General features: G+C 28.5%; 1 protein-coding gene across 1 annotated transcript in view; it reads right to left on the bottom strand.

The window, feature by feature from the left end:
- The window catches only part of Fbxl7 (F-box and leucine-rich repeat protein 7), a 213,706-nt gene that overhangs the window by 78,157 nt on the left and 121,258 nt on the right, over positions 1 to 14,291 (bottom strand). The window contains exon 3 of the mRNA XM_075290550.1: positions 10,115 to 10,164. The gene's annotated coding sequence lies outside the window, so the exon portion shown is untranslated. The remainder of the gene's footprint in view (positions 1 to 10,114; positions 10,165 to 14,291) is intronic.

Here is a 14,291-nt window from a genome sequence, read left to right as displayed (position 1 = left end):
ATAATGGACCGATGTGGACCAATTTTTGCATGTTTGTTAGAGACCATATACTAACACCTTGTACCAAATTTCAGGAGTGGGAGCCACCGTGGTGCAATGGTTAGCATGCCCGCCTTGCATATACAAGGTAGTGGGTTCGATTCCTGCTTCGACCCAACACCAAAAAGTATTTCAGCGGTGGATTATCCCACCTCAGTAATGCTGGTGACATTTCTGAGGGTTTCAAAGCTTCTCTAAGTGGTTTCACTGCAATGTGGAACGCCGTTCGGACTCGTCTATAAAAAGGAGGTCCCTTGTTATTGAGCTTAACGTAAAAGTGGACCGATATGACCCATTTGCAATACCATCCGATCTACATCAATAACAACTACTTGTGCCAAGTTTCAAGTCGATAGCTTGTTTCGTTCGGAAGTTAGCGTGATTTCAACAGACGGACGGACGGACGGACATGCTCAGAATTTCAACACGACCCAGAATATTTATACTTTATGGGGTCTTAGAACAATATTTCGATGTGTTACAAACGGAATGACAAAGTTAATATACCCCCATCCTATGGTGGAGGGTATAAAAGTAGCAAATTCCCGGGAATTCCCGGGATCCCGTTCCCGGGAAAAAAAAACCCTAGTCACAAACAACCCCACTTCAATTGATGACCCCGACAAGTCCGAGAACATTCATCAATATCTAAAACGGAAAATAGTATGTTCCATAGCCCACAAAGAACTTCCATTATCATGGCAAATCAAGTCAACAGAGAAACTCATCAAGAAGTCATTATACCGGACGTGAATCCTCCATCACCAGAACAAAGTAATAGGTCCACAAACCCAATCGATGATCCCTTTACCGCTGGACATCAAGAAATTGCAAGAGTTTTAGTCAAGATTCCTCCATTTTGGTGTAGCAATGCTGCAATTTGGGTTAAGCAGGACGAAAGCCAGTTTATCACATTCGGTATAGTAGCAAACTGCACTTAGTTATACACCGTCTTTGGATCAATAGATGGATAAAATAAGGAATTATTAATACTACTACAATGAGACAATAATGAAAAAGTAGCTTCTAAAATCAAAAATTGTGAATTTTGTAGGTGGTTAGAGAGGGCATTCAAATTTACATTACATTTTGATGCCACATTTCGTCTATTCTCTTTAGACAAATATTTTCCATAATTTTTTTGTGTCTTAAGTCTTTTGTTTCTCAGTCATTTGGTCAGTACTCGCCAATAAGTATGTATATATGTGTATGTTCATATAACCGTCCAAAAAGAGCCACACGCTTTAAAAAAAAAAAGTCCAAAGGAGTGTCTAAAGACAATTTTTTATTATTGTCTCTTAATATTGGGTGTTTCTTTTCTTGTATTGCGTTTTGTTGTGGTATATTCACTTTTCAACAAAATCAAGATTATTTCATATTAACATTGATTATTTGACGCTCCCACACTTGAGTGACAGCCTCAATGTCGTTTACATGTATGATACCACATATTTTTCTAAGAATTTATTGATAATCTTGCCGCATTGGATATATGTGAACTTAGCAGGCACTGGTAAACGTAGCAGCGGACAGAAATGTAACCTAAGCTCCCTGGTTAAATTGAAAGTAACCCAATTCTTTAAGGTTTGATTTTTGTATAGTGGCCAAAATATTTAGGTTTATTGGCTTGGTTTAAGAAATTTCTCAGTTGCTATGAAAGATATTGTTTGTTCGTTCAATTCAAATTGGAATACCGAATTTAATGCCGTTCAAATAACAAATCACAATGGAAGACATTTAAGAATTTAGAGTTAATAACTTGGTTTAGTCACTTAACGTATCAAAGGTTAAAACATGATTCAAATATCATTACTATGGAACTATATAAGGTACTTTTGTTGGGAATATTGGGGAATGTATACTTCACGTACGAATTTAAAACGGATTGGGAAAGGAATCATTACCAGGATCACTACAGGACTAGTCTCTGTTATGTATGGACTTATCCGAATTCTTATGAAAATTTACACTTAACAAAAAGTTTACTTAAATCCAAAGATTTTCACCTTCCCTTAAGAATTTTGGTATTTCTTCCGAGCCAAACATGCTGCTTTTTTAAAATGAAAACATTTTTGGGGGGCCTATCTAGATTCGACAAAATCTAGCATAGACAAAATTAAAATTAGGATACAGATCTCATTTATCTATTTTTCATGCGATATATTAATAATCCAGAAAAAATTGGAAGTAGTTTTAAGGGCACAACTTTAAAATCACTTCCAAAAATTTCTTTTTTATTTTAACTATACAGGAAAAAAATTTTCTATAGAAATAAAATTTTGACAATATTTGTTATGTAAATAAAATTTTGACAGAATTTTCTATATAAATAAAATTTTGAAATTTGCCACAGTTGGTAGAATTCTACCAAAAATGGTAGATGTTTTTTCTGTTTGGTAGATTTTTAGAATTCATGATTTTTTGGTAGATTTTGGGAAATATTCCTCTCTTTATAAGAGGTACTTTAAATCTCTATAGAAATAAAATATTGACAAAATTTTCTATAGAAATAAAATTTTGACAAAATTTTCTATAGGAATAAAAAAATATTGACAAAATTTTCTATAGAAATAAAAATTTGACAAAATGTTCTATAGAAATACAATTTTACAAAATTTGCTATGGAAATAAAATTTTGACAAAATCTTCTACAGAAACAAACTTTTCTATAGAAATAAAATTTAGATAAAATTTTCTATAGAAATAAAATTTGACAAAATTTCTGTAAATAAAATTTTGACAGAATTTTCTATAGAAATAAAATTTTCTATATAAGTAAAATTCTGAAATTTGCCACAGTTGGTAGAATTCTACCAAAAATAGTAGATTTCTTTTCTGTTTGGTAGATTTGTAGAATTCTTGATTTTTTTTTTGGTAGATTTTGGTAAACATTCCACTCCATGTAAGAGTTATCTCAAATCTGTATAGAAAAAAATTTTTGACAAAATTTTCTACAAAAATAAAATTTTGACAAAACAGAAATAAAATGTTGACAAAATTTTCTATAGAAATAAAATTTTGAAAAAATTTGTTATGTAACTCATATTTTGGCAGAATTTTCTATATAAATAAAATTCTAACATTTGCCACAGTTGGTAGAATTCTACCAAAAATGGTAGATTTTTTTTCTGTTTGGTAGATTTGTAGAATTCTTGATTTTTTGGTAGATTTTGGGAAACATTACTCTCCATATAAGAGGTACTTTAAATCTCTATAGAAATAAAATATTGACAAAATTTTCTATAAAAATAAAATTTGGACAAAATTTTCTATAGAAATACAATTTTACAAAAGTTTCTATAGAAATAAAATTTTGACAAAATCTTCAATAGAAACAACATTTTGACAAAATATTCTATACAAATAAAATTTTGACAAAATTTGTTATGTAAATAAAATTTTGACAGAATTTCCTATAGAAATGAAATTTTCTATATAAATAAAATTCTAAAATTCGCCACAGTTGGTAGAATTTTACCAAAAATGGTAGATTTTTTTCTGTTTGGTAGATTTGTAGAATTCTTGATTTTTCTGGTAGATTTTGGGAAACATTCCTCCTCTCTTTAAATCTCTATAGAAACAAAATTTTGACAAAATTTTCTTTGAAAAAATTTTCTATAGGAATAAAATATTGACAAAATTTTCTATATAAATAAAAATTTGACAACATTTTCTATAGAAATACAATTTCACAAAATTTTCTATAGAAATAAAATTTTGACAAAATCTTCTTCAGAAACAAATCTTCTTCAGAATAAAATTTTCTATAGAAATAAAATTTTGACAAAATTTCTTTAAATAAAATTTTGACAGAATTTTCTATAGAAATAAAATTTTCTCTATAAATAAAATTCTGAAATTTGCCACAGTTGGTAGAATTCTACCAAAATTGGTAGATTTTTTTTTGTTTGGTAGATTTGTAGAATTCTTGATTTCATTTTTTATAAGTTTGGGAAACATTCCTCTCCATATAAGAGGTACTTCAAATCTCTATAGAAATAAAATTTTGGCAAAATTTTCCACAGAAATAAAATTTTGACCAAATTTTCTATAGAAATAAAATTTTCACAAAATTTTCTATAGAAATGAAATTATGACAAAATTTTCTATAGAAATAAAATTTTGACAAAATTTTCTATAGAAATGCAATTTTGACAAAATTTTCTAAAGAAATAAAATTTTGACAAAATTTGTTATGAAAATAAAATTTTGACAGAATTTTCTATAGAAATAAATTTTTCTATATAAATAAAATTTTGAAATTTGCCACAGTTGGTACAATTCTACCAAAAATGGTAGATTTTTTTTTCTGTTTGGTAGATTTGTAGAATTCTTGATCTTTTTTTTGTAGATTTTGGGAAACATTCCTCTCCATATAAGAGGTACTTTAAACCTCAATAGAAATAAAATTTTGACAAAATTTTCTACAGAAATAAAATTTTGACAACATTTTCTACAAAAATAAAATTTTGACAAAATTTTCTATGGAAATACAATTTTACAAAATTTTCTATAGAAATAAAATCTTCTATAGAAAAAAAATTTGACAAAATTTTCTATAGAAATAAAATTTAGATAAAATTTTCTATAGAAATAAAATTTTGACAAAATTTGTTATGAAAATAAAATTTTGACGGAATTTTCTATAGAAATAATTTTTATATATAAATAAAATTTTGAAATTTGCCACAATTGGTAGAATTCTTCCAAAAATGGTAGATTTTTTTTGTTTGGTAGATTTGTAGAATTCTTGATTTTTTTTGGTAGAACTTGGGAATCATTCCTCTCCATATAAAAGGTACTTTAAATCTCTATAGAAATAAAATTTTGACAAAATTTTCTACAGGAATAAAATTTTGACAAAATTTTCTATAGGAATAAAATATTGACCAAATTTTCTATAGAAATAAAAATTTGACAAAATTTTCCATAGATATACAATTTTACAAAATTTTCTATAGAAATGACATTATGAAAAAATTTTCTATAAAAATAACATTTTGCAAAATTTTCTATAGACATAAAAATTTGACAAAATCTTCTATAGAAACAAAATTTTGACAACATTTTCTATAGAAATAAAATGTTGACAAAATTCTCCATAGAAATACAATTTTGCAAAATTTTCTACAGAAATAAAATTTTCACAAAGTTTTCTATGGAAATGAAATTATGACAAAATTTTCTATAGAAAAAATTTTGATAACATTTTCTATAGAAATAAAATATTGACAAAACTTTCTATAAAAATAAAATTTTGAGAAAATTTTCTACAGAAATACAATTTTGACAAATTTTTCTATAGAAATAAAATTTTGACAAAATCTTCTATAGAAACAAAATTTTGACAAAATTTTCTATAGAAATTAAATTTTGACAAAATCTTCTATAGAAACAAAATTTTGACAAATTTTTCTATAGAAATAAAATCTTGACAAAATTTTGTAAAGAAATAAAATTTCTATAGAAATAAAATTTTCTATATAAATAAAATTTTGACTAAATTTTCTACAGAAAAAAGGTTGTGACGAAATTTCCTATAGAAATAATAATTTGACAAAATTTTCTACAGAAATAAAATATTGACATAATTTTCTATAGAAATAAAATATTTACAAAATGTTCTTTAGAAATAAAATGTTAACAAAATTTTCTCCCTGTTGGTTAAGCTACTCTTGTAGTTTAGTTAACGCATGGTTTTAAGCTGAAAACAAGTAAGGAAAGTCTAAAATCGGGCGGGGCCGACTATATTAAACCCTGCACCACTTTGTAGATCTAAATTTTCGATACCATATCAAATCCGTCAAATGTTTTGGGGGGTATATATAAAGGTTTGTCCCAAATACATACATTTAAATATCACTCAATTTGGACAGAATTTGATAGACTTTTACAAAATCTATATACTGAAAGTTTAAGTTGGCTAATGCACTAGGGTGGAACACAATTTTAGTAAAAAAAAAATATGGGAAACATTTAAATCTGAAGCAATTTTAAGGAAACTTCGCAAAAGTTTATTTATGATTTATCACTCGATATATATGTATTAGAAGTTTAGGGAAATTAGAGTCATTTTTACAACTTTTCGACTAAGCAGTGGCGATTTAATAAGGAAAATGTTGGTATTTGGACCATTTTTGTCGAAATCAGAAAAACGTATATATGGGAGCTATATCTAAATCTGAACCGATTTCAATCAAATTTGGCACGCATAGCTACAATGCTAATTCTACTCTCTGTGCAAAATTTCAACCAAATTGGGCCAAACTCCTGGCTTCTGGGGCCATATTAGTCCATATCGGGCGAAAGATATATATAGGAGCTATATCTAAATCTGAACCGATTTCAATCAAATTGTGCACATTTGACTATATGACTAAGTGTTATGTTTGTATAAAATTTCAAGCAAATCGGTATAAAACTCTGGATGCTAGATCCATATTAGTGTATATCGGGCGAAAGATATATATGGGAGCTATATCTAAATCTAAACCGATTTCTTCCAAAATCAATAGGGTTCTATTCTGACCCAAATTAGGAACATGTGCCAAATTTGAAGGCGATTGGACTAAAACTGCGACCTAGACTTTGATCACAAAAATGTGTTCACAGACAGACGGACGGACGGACGGACAGACGGACGGACAGACGGACGGACAGACGGACAGACGGACGGACGGACAGACGGACATGGTTATATCGACTCAGGGACCCACCCTGAGCATTATTGCCAAAGACACCATGTGTCTATCTCGTCTCCTTCTGGGTGTTACAAACATATGCACTAACTTATAATACCCTGTTCCACAGTGTGGCGCAGGGTATAAATATGGGAAACATTTAAATCTGAAGCAATTTTAAGGAAACTTCGCAAAAGTTTATTTATAATTTATCGCTCGATATATATGTATTAGAAATTTAGGAAAATTAGAGTCATTTTTACAACTTTTCGACTAAGCAGTGGCGATTTAACAAGGAAAATGTGGGTATTTTGACCATTTTTGTCGAAATCAGAAAAACATATATATGGGGGATATATCTAAATCTGAACCGATTTCAACCAAATTTGGCACGCATAGCTGAAATGCTAATTCTACTCTCAGTGCAAAATTTCAACTAAATCGGAGTTAAAAATTGGCGTCTGTGGTCATATGAGTGTAAATCGGGCGAAAGCTATATATGGGAGATATATCTAAATCTGAACCGATTTCAACCAAATTTGGCATGCATAGCTACAATGATAATTCTACTCCCTGTGCAAAATTTCAACTAAATCGGAGCAAAAAATTGGCCTCTGTGGTCATATGAGTGTAAATCGGGCGAAAGCTATATATGGGAGCTATATCTAAATCTGAACCGATTTCAATAAAATTTGGCACACTTGACTACACTACTAATTTTACTCCTAGTGCAAAATTTCAACCAAATTGGGGTAAAACTCTGGCTTCTGGGACCGTATTAGTCCATATCGGGCGAAAGATATATATGGGAGCTATATCTAAATATGAACTGATTTCTTCCAAAATCAATAGGGTTCTATTCTGAGCCAAAACAAATACTTGTGCCAAATTTGAAGTCGACTGGACTAAAGCTGCGACCTAGACTTTGATTACAAAAATGTGTTCACGGACAGACGGACACGGCTATATCGACTCAGGAGCCCACCCTGAGCATTTTTGCCAAAGACACTATGTGTCTATCTCGTCTCCTTCTGGGTGTTGCAAACATATGCACTAACTTATAATACCCTGTTCCACAGTGTGGCACAGGGTATAACAAAACAATAAGAAATACAATTTGGACAAAATTTTCTATAGAAATAAAATTTTTATTGTTGTTTTAATTTCAGCTTAAAACCATGCGTTGACTAAATTACAAGAGTAGCTTAACAAACAAAGGAAAATAATGTTTCTCAAATTTATTTGGTATTTTTTAATTTGGTAGTTTGTGGTAAAATTTTCATAAAATTTTGTTAGTTTATGTTTGGTACAAGTGGCAACCGTGCTTCCGGGTCCAACTTTTCCACAACACTTTTGCCAAAGATGCAAAATCCTCGAAATAAGTCTTAGCCTATAGTTGAAGTGTTTTTATCATAAGTTTAAAGATTCAATATATCTCTAAATTTAAAGATGATTTCTTTACATCAAAAATGTATTATTTTATTTTAAGGAACATTTTCTTTATTTGATCTATGAACATTTGATGAAAATTTGATGATTAATGTCCTAAATTTAATGAAAAAAATTTTTGAAGTATATACTAAAAAGTTTTTAATTCAAATTTCATTATTTTAATTTCAAATTTCATTTCATTATTTTAATAAATTTCATTTCATTATTTAATTAAAAATTCATTTCATTATTTTAATGACATCTGTCTTTAGTATTACGTAAATGGCGTGTTTTAAAATTTAGGTTGCATAATCTTTCATGTAATGTCGAAATTTTTTCACTGTATAGAAATTACCGCTCACCTAACGTGTGTTGGCCTTCGACGGTCCAAATTTACGCTTTAGAACAAAATGTTCATATTTTGTTACAAACACAAAAGGTAAACTTTATATGCTCACCTATTCTATGGTCGACAAGCGACATTCTTGTATCAGATCAACGAAAATTTAATTTATAAGTCACACATTTACCCTTTGTTCTCCATTGCTAGTTGAATGACTTGCTAGCTGGCCAAATTGCCGTCTGACACTCTAGAGGGTATTGATTGGTATTTGGTTGTTCCTTGGTGTCCAATGAACATAAACTTGAAAATCATTATTATTGTTATTTATTTTATGTTTTCTTATTATCAATGGTTGTTTTTTCGTCTCGCTTTGGAATCTTATATGTATCCCTTTCTGATCTAATGAAATATGGCTAAAAGACAATATGCAAAATAATCAAATAATCATATGAACAAACAAGAAAAATGACGTGGTGGAAAAAAAATGAAATAATCATCATTCTTCACTTATAATCTTCATATTGGGTTAGGCCCTGATAGAATCACACCTTTGTTTGAAAATATGACATTGGTGATACCACTACCATGCATCAGAGTTTAAAACTTTGTATCAACTTATGTAAAGTTATTTACGAGAAAGATTTGTAAAATGATTTTTATACAATATGTTAGAGTTTTTGTTATTAAGAGATTTTTTTTATCAAAATGATACGAAAGTTCCAGGCTTTTATTTTGGTAGAAGATCCCTTTTTAATTTGGAAAATTATGAAACTTTTCAAACTCCTGTGGACCGCTGTAAATTTGCCTTTGTTCGTTGTATTGTTTTTGTTCTTAAAGTAAAGAGTTTCGAACTTAAAATGAGTATCTTTACATAATAGGTCTAAAAATTTGTTTTTAATAAGTTAGAAACCGTCGTTAAAATCGAAGGTCCACCTAACGGAATGGGATATACAACGTATGCACTCAGTTTACTCTTCTGCACAGAAAAAAGTAGCTCCTAATTTATAACAAATTTTGAACTTCAATTTAGTCAATCGCACATCCACCTAGTTAGTACAAATTTCAAGAATTTAAAGGGAATCTTGTAAAAATTATTATTCAGTTCAGTGACTACTTAAAATTTTTACTTTAAATGGTGTACTCCGATATGGATTGAAATTACAAAGATTTGGTCAGTGTTTCGTGTCAGTAACAAAATTATTACTTACATACAAAATGTTTTCATACCAGTCAGTTCAATTTTATAAAAATTAATGACGGGTTTTCTTAAATGATAGTAAACATGACCATGATTTGGCCCTTAGGACAGCTTTACCGTTGATAAGTTAATTTTTTACTATGGCGCACGAAATTTCTACCCGTATAAAGTAAAAACATTTGATTGAAATGAGAGGACGAAAATCTGGCGCTTCTATTTATCATCCAGTAAAATTTTTGAAAAATATTTTTCTTATAATATTGGTTGGTTTCTACTTCGCCCCCATTTCAAGAACAGGCGATAAACAATCGTGTTTCGAAAATTTTCTATATATTTGATCCCATTAAAAGTTAAGTTGTATATCTTATCTTATTTGCTAGACAATAGCTTTAAAAGTTACCATATTTGACAATAAAAACTTACCACAACTGTATAATTAGGTCTTTGGAAAGTGTTTTTGACAATGTAATAAGCTGAAAAGAAAAAATGATTCGATTTTAATAAAGAATGAAAATATTCAATACACAGAAAAAAATTCCGTAGTTAAACTAACGCTAAATTTAACTTATTTTTATTGAAAAAGAAAAAAAAAATATTTGATAGTAGTTAAATCATTTTTTTTTAATTTTCCATAGCTCAATGAAATTTTCCTTTTTTTTAAGTATTTCTCAATCACTTATGGACTCAACGTTGGTATAAAGTTCAATAACCATACACATTACTTCAATATGAACTAAAGCAAAAGAACATTTTCGTACGATTCCCAAAAATGATAAGAATGAACAACTGTATGGTTAAAATGGTCATGGGTTGGTGCCAATGATTTTCTTCTTTATTTTTAGTTCATTGTTTCATTTATGAGAGGATGTAATTTCGTGAACTGCAGTTAAAAAGTACAATTGGGTATTACATTATCCTGATTTGCCCAACGCTTTGTGGAAATCTCAACATATGGAGTATAAATTAGTTCTTATTTCGCGCGAGGCAGTAAACAGTTTACTTTTTTATAATATTTAAAACATTTTCTTATGAATAGATTTTTATGAAATGTTGAATATGAATACAGAATAATACTGTTACTATTAGTTTGACTTAAAACGAAAATCAAAATTTTTAATAATATTGCATTTATTAAAAGATCTTGCTTTAGTTTTAGTTTTATAGCAAATTTTGTCAAAATTGTATTTCTATAGAAAATTTTCACAAAATTTTATTTCTATAAACAATTTTCACAAAATTTTATTTTTATAAAAAATTTTATTTTTATAGAAAATTTTCACAAAATTTTATTTCTATTGAAAATTTTGTCAAATATTTATTTGTCAAAATGTTATTTCTATAGAAAATTTTGTTAAAAAAATTATTTCTATACAAAATTTTGTAAAAAAATTATTTACATAGAAAATTTTGTCAAAATTTTATTTCTATAGAAAATTTTGTCAAATTTTTATTTCTATAGAAAATTTTGTCAAAATTTTATTTTTTAGAAAATTTAGTCAAAATTTGATTTCTATATAAAATTTTGTCAAAATTTTATTTCTATAGAAAATTTTGTCAAAATTTTATTTGTATAGAAAATTTTGTCAAATTTTTTTTCTATAGAAAATTTTATCAAAATTATATTTCTATAGAAAGTTTTGTCAAAATTTTATTTATATAGAAAATTTTGTAAACATTTTATTTTTATAGAAAATTTTTTTTAAAATTTTATTTCTATAGAAAATTTTGTCAAGATTTTATTTCTATAGAAAATTTTGTCAAAATTTTATTTCTATAGAAAATTTTGTCAAAATTTTATTTCCATATAAAATTTTGTCAAAATTTTATTTTTATAGAAAATTTTTTAATTTTTTTATACCCTGCGCTACACTGTGGAACAGGGTATAGAAAATTTTGTCAAAATTTTGTTTCTATAGAAAATTTTGTCAATTTTTTTTCTATAGAAAATTTTGTGAAAATTTTATTTCTATAGAAAATTTTGTAAAAATTTTATTTCTATAGAAAATTTTGTCAAGATTTTATTTCTATAGAAAATTTTGTCAAGATTTTATTTCTATAGAAATTTTTGTCAAAATTTTATTTCTATAGAAAATTTTGTCAAAATGTTATTTCTATAGAAAATTTTGTCAAGATTTTATTTCTATATAAAATTTTGTCAAAATTTTATTTCTATATAAAATTTTGTCAAAATTTTATTTGTATAGAAAATGTTGTCATTTTTTTCTATAGTGAATTTTCCCAAAATTTTATTTCTATAGAAAATTTTGTCTAGATTTTATTTCTATAAAAAATGTTGTCAAATTTGTTTTCTATAAAAAATTTTATTTCTATAGAATATTTTGAAAAAAAAATTTTCTATAGAAATTTTTGTCAAAATTTTATTTCCATAGAAAATGTTATCAAAATTTAATTTCTATAGAAAATTTTGTAAAAAAAAATATTTCTATAGAAATTTTTTTTAAAATTTTATTTCTATAGAAAGTTTTGTCAAAATTTTATTTCTATAGAAAATTTTGACAACATGTTATTTTTATAGAAAACTAGCGTAACCCGGCCCGCTTCGCTGCGCCTTCCGAAGCGTATTTGGAGGAACAGTTTGCGTTAACTTAGTCAACTATATCCTTCGTGCTGAAAACAAATTCGAAAAGATTTGAATTCTTTTAAACAAATCGGACTACTTGATTTTTCGTTTATAGGTACAAATACGGCGGGAGTGGGTGTACCCTTTCCTCCAAATTTGTTTAATAATGTTCTGTATTCAAGTAGTTGGACAATCTTCTATATTTCTTGTGAATTTTAAGTGTGGTTTGTCAAGGTAAGGTATCCTTCTCCTCAACATATCTGAAAATTAAGCACTATATTATAACATACAAAGAATTACTGTTTCCCATCCAATAAATCGGAAAAAGCAAAAGTAGTAAAAAATTTTACCACATTAACATTTGCTAAAATGTTGGAAAATGATGCACCCTCTACGTTGGCTGCCAATTTCATGTAAATTTAAGTTTTTTACTAAAAAGAAGTTTGGCAGAAGCCTGTGCCAAAATCATCAAACTATGTAACGAGTTCCCATTTACGAACAACCCTCTACTTTCAATTTAGAAAAAAAAAAAACGGACAAAAGGAACCCTCTCCCCACCTTCGCTCCACTCCGACCTGATATCGGACTATCACGTGCCCTATATTAATTTCGCAACGACTCAATGGTCCCTATAAATTCTATTGAAGTAAATCGACAAATTTTATTTCAATCCCCAACCAGATATCCCAACCAGATATCGAGAAATCATATACTAATTTAAAAATCATGTGTAAATTTAATCACCTCCTCCCACGTTCCCTGTAAATTTCAAGTAGATCGGCGATGTTTAAATTTTGCTCTATTGTTTTAAAGGGACGTCACTTTCCCCGATACAATATCGACAAACACCGTAGTGAATAGCACCCCTAACCTTCCCTGAAAATTCTTCAAAACTTTCCTTCAAGTGTGGGGCAAGGAAGGTTGCCTCTTCGTTCATAAACTTCTCCCACTGCCTATGTAAATTTCAAGAAAACTTAAGAATTGTTGTTTTTTTTGCAGTTTTAGAGGGGGACCTCCTCCCCGACTAAATATCGAAGAGTGATGTAGCGTATCTTTTGTAAACGTCCCAGAAAATGTCAAGCAAATTATAAGCCTAAAAGGGCGGCCGCTCCTCCGTCCAAATATCACAAAATCAGGTATCAACTATTAATATCGTAACCTCTCCCCAGTCCTCTGTAAACTTCAAGTAACTCGGTAAAAGTTTAATTGTTTCTCTGTATGTACTTAAGAGAAGCGGATGTCTCCCTATGCCCTTTAATTTTTATTAAAAAATCAAGAACCTGATATAAATTTCATAACCCATTTTTTCGTAAAATATCGAAAAATAATGTAGCGTATTTTTGTCAAGATGCCAATCCCAACATTCAATGAAAATTTCAAGCAAATCGCATAATTTTGTTCCAAGTTTCAAAAAGTAGGGCAAGGGGGAGGTCCCCCTCCCCATCCACATATGAAATCATCGGGTACCCCATATTAATTCCATAACCTCACCACATGTTCTCTGTAAATCTCAGATAATTTAGAGAATTTTAGTTTTTTCACTGTACTTAAAAAAAGAGTCGAACAAAGGGGAGGCCCCCTCCGCCGCCAAATATCGAAATAAAAAGTAGCGGATCTTTGTCTAGACGCCAACCCCAATCCTCAATGAAAATTTCAAGCAAATCGGTCAACTTTGGTCCAATTTTCAAAAAGTCCGTCGAAGGGGAGGTCCCCCTCCGCGACCAGGTGTCAAAAAATGAGGTACCCTATTTTCACCACATGAACGCCCCCTACGATCTCTGAAAGTTTCAAGTAAATAGGTTCAGCCGTTTCAGAGCCAACTCGGAACATACAAACAAACAAACAAATAAACAAACATAGATTGAATTTTATATATATAGATTTTGTAAAAATTTTATTTCTATAGAAAATTTTGTCAAAATTTTATTTCTATAGAAAATTTTGTCAAAACTTTATTTCTATATAAAATTTTGTCAAAATTTTATTTCTATAGAAAATTTTGTAAAAATTTTATTTCTA

Source organism: Haematobia irritans, chromosome 1, assembly GCF_050003625.1.
Source record: "Haematobia irritans isolate KBUSLIRL chromosome 1, ASM5000362v1, whole genome shotgun sequence".
Taxonomy (NCBI): Eukaryota; Metazoa; Arthropoda; class Insecta; order Diptera; family Muscidae; genus Haematobia; species Haematobia irritans.
Note: the sequence above shows the minus strand (reverse complement) of the source record. Positions and strands in the feature narration are given on the sequence as shown.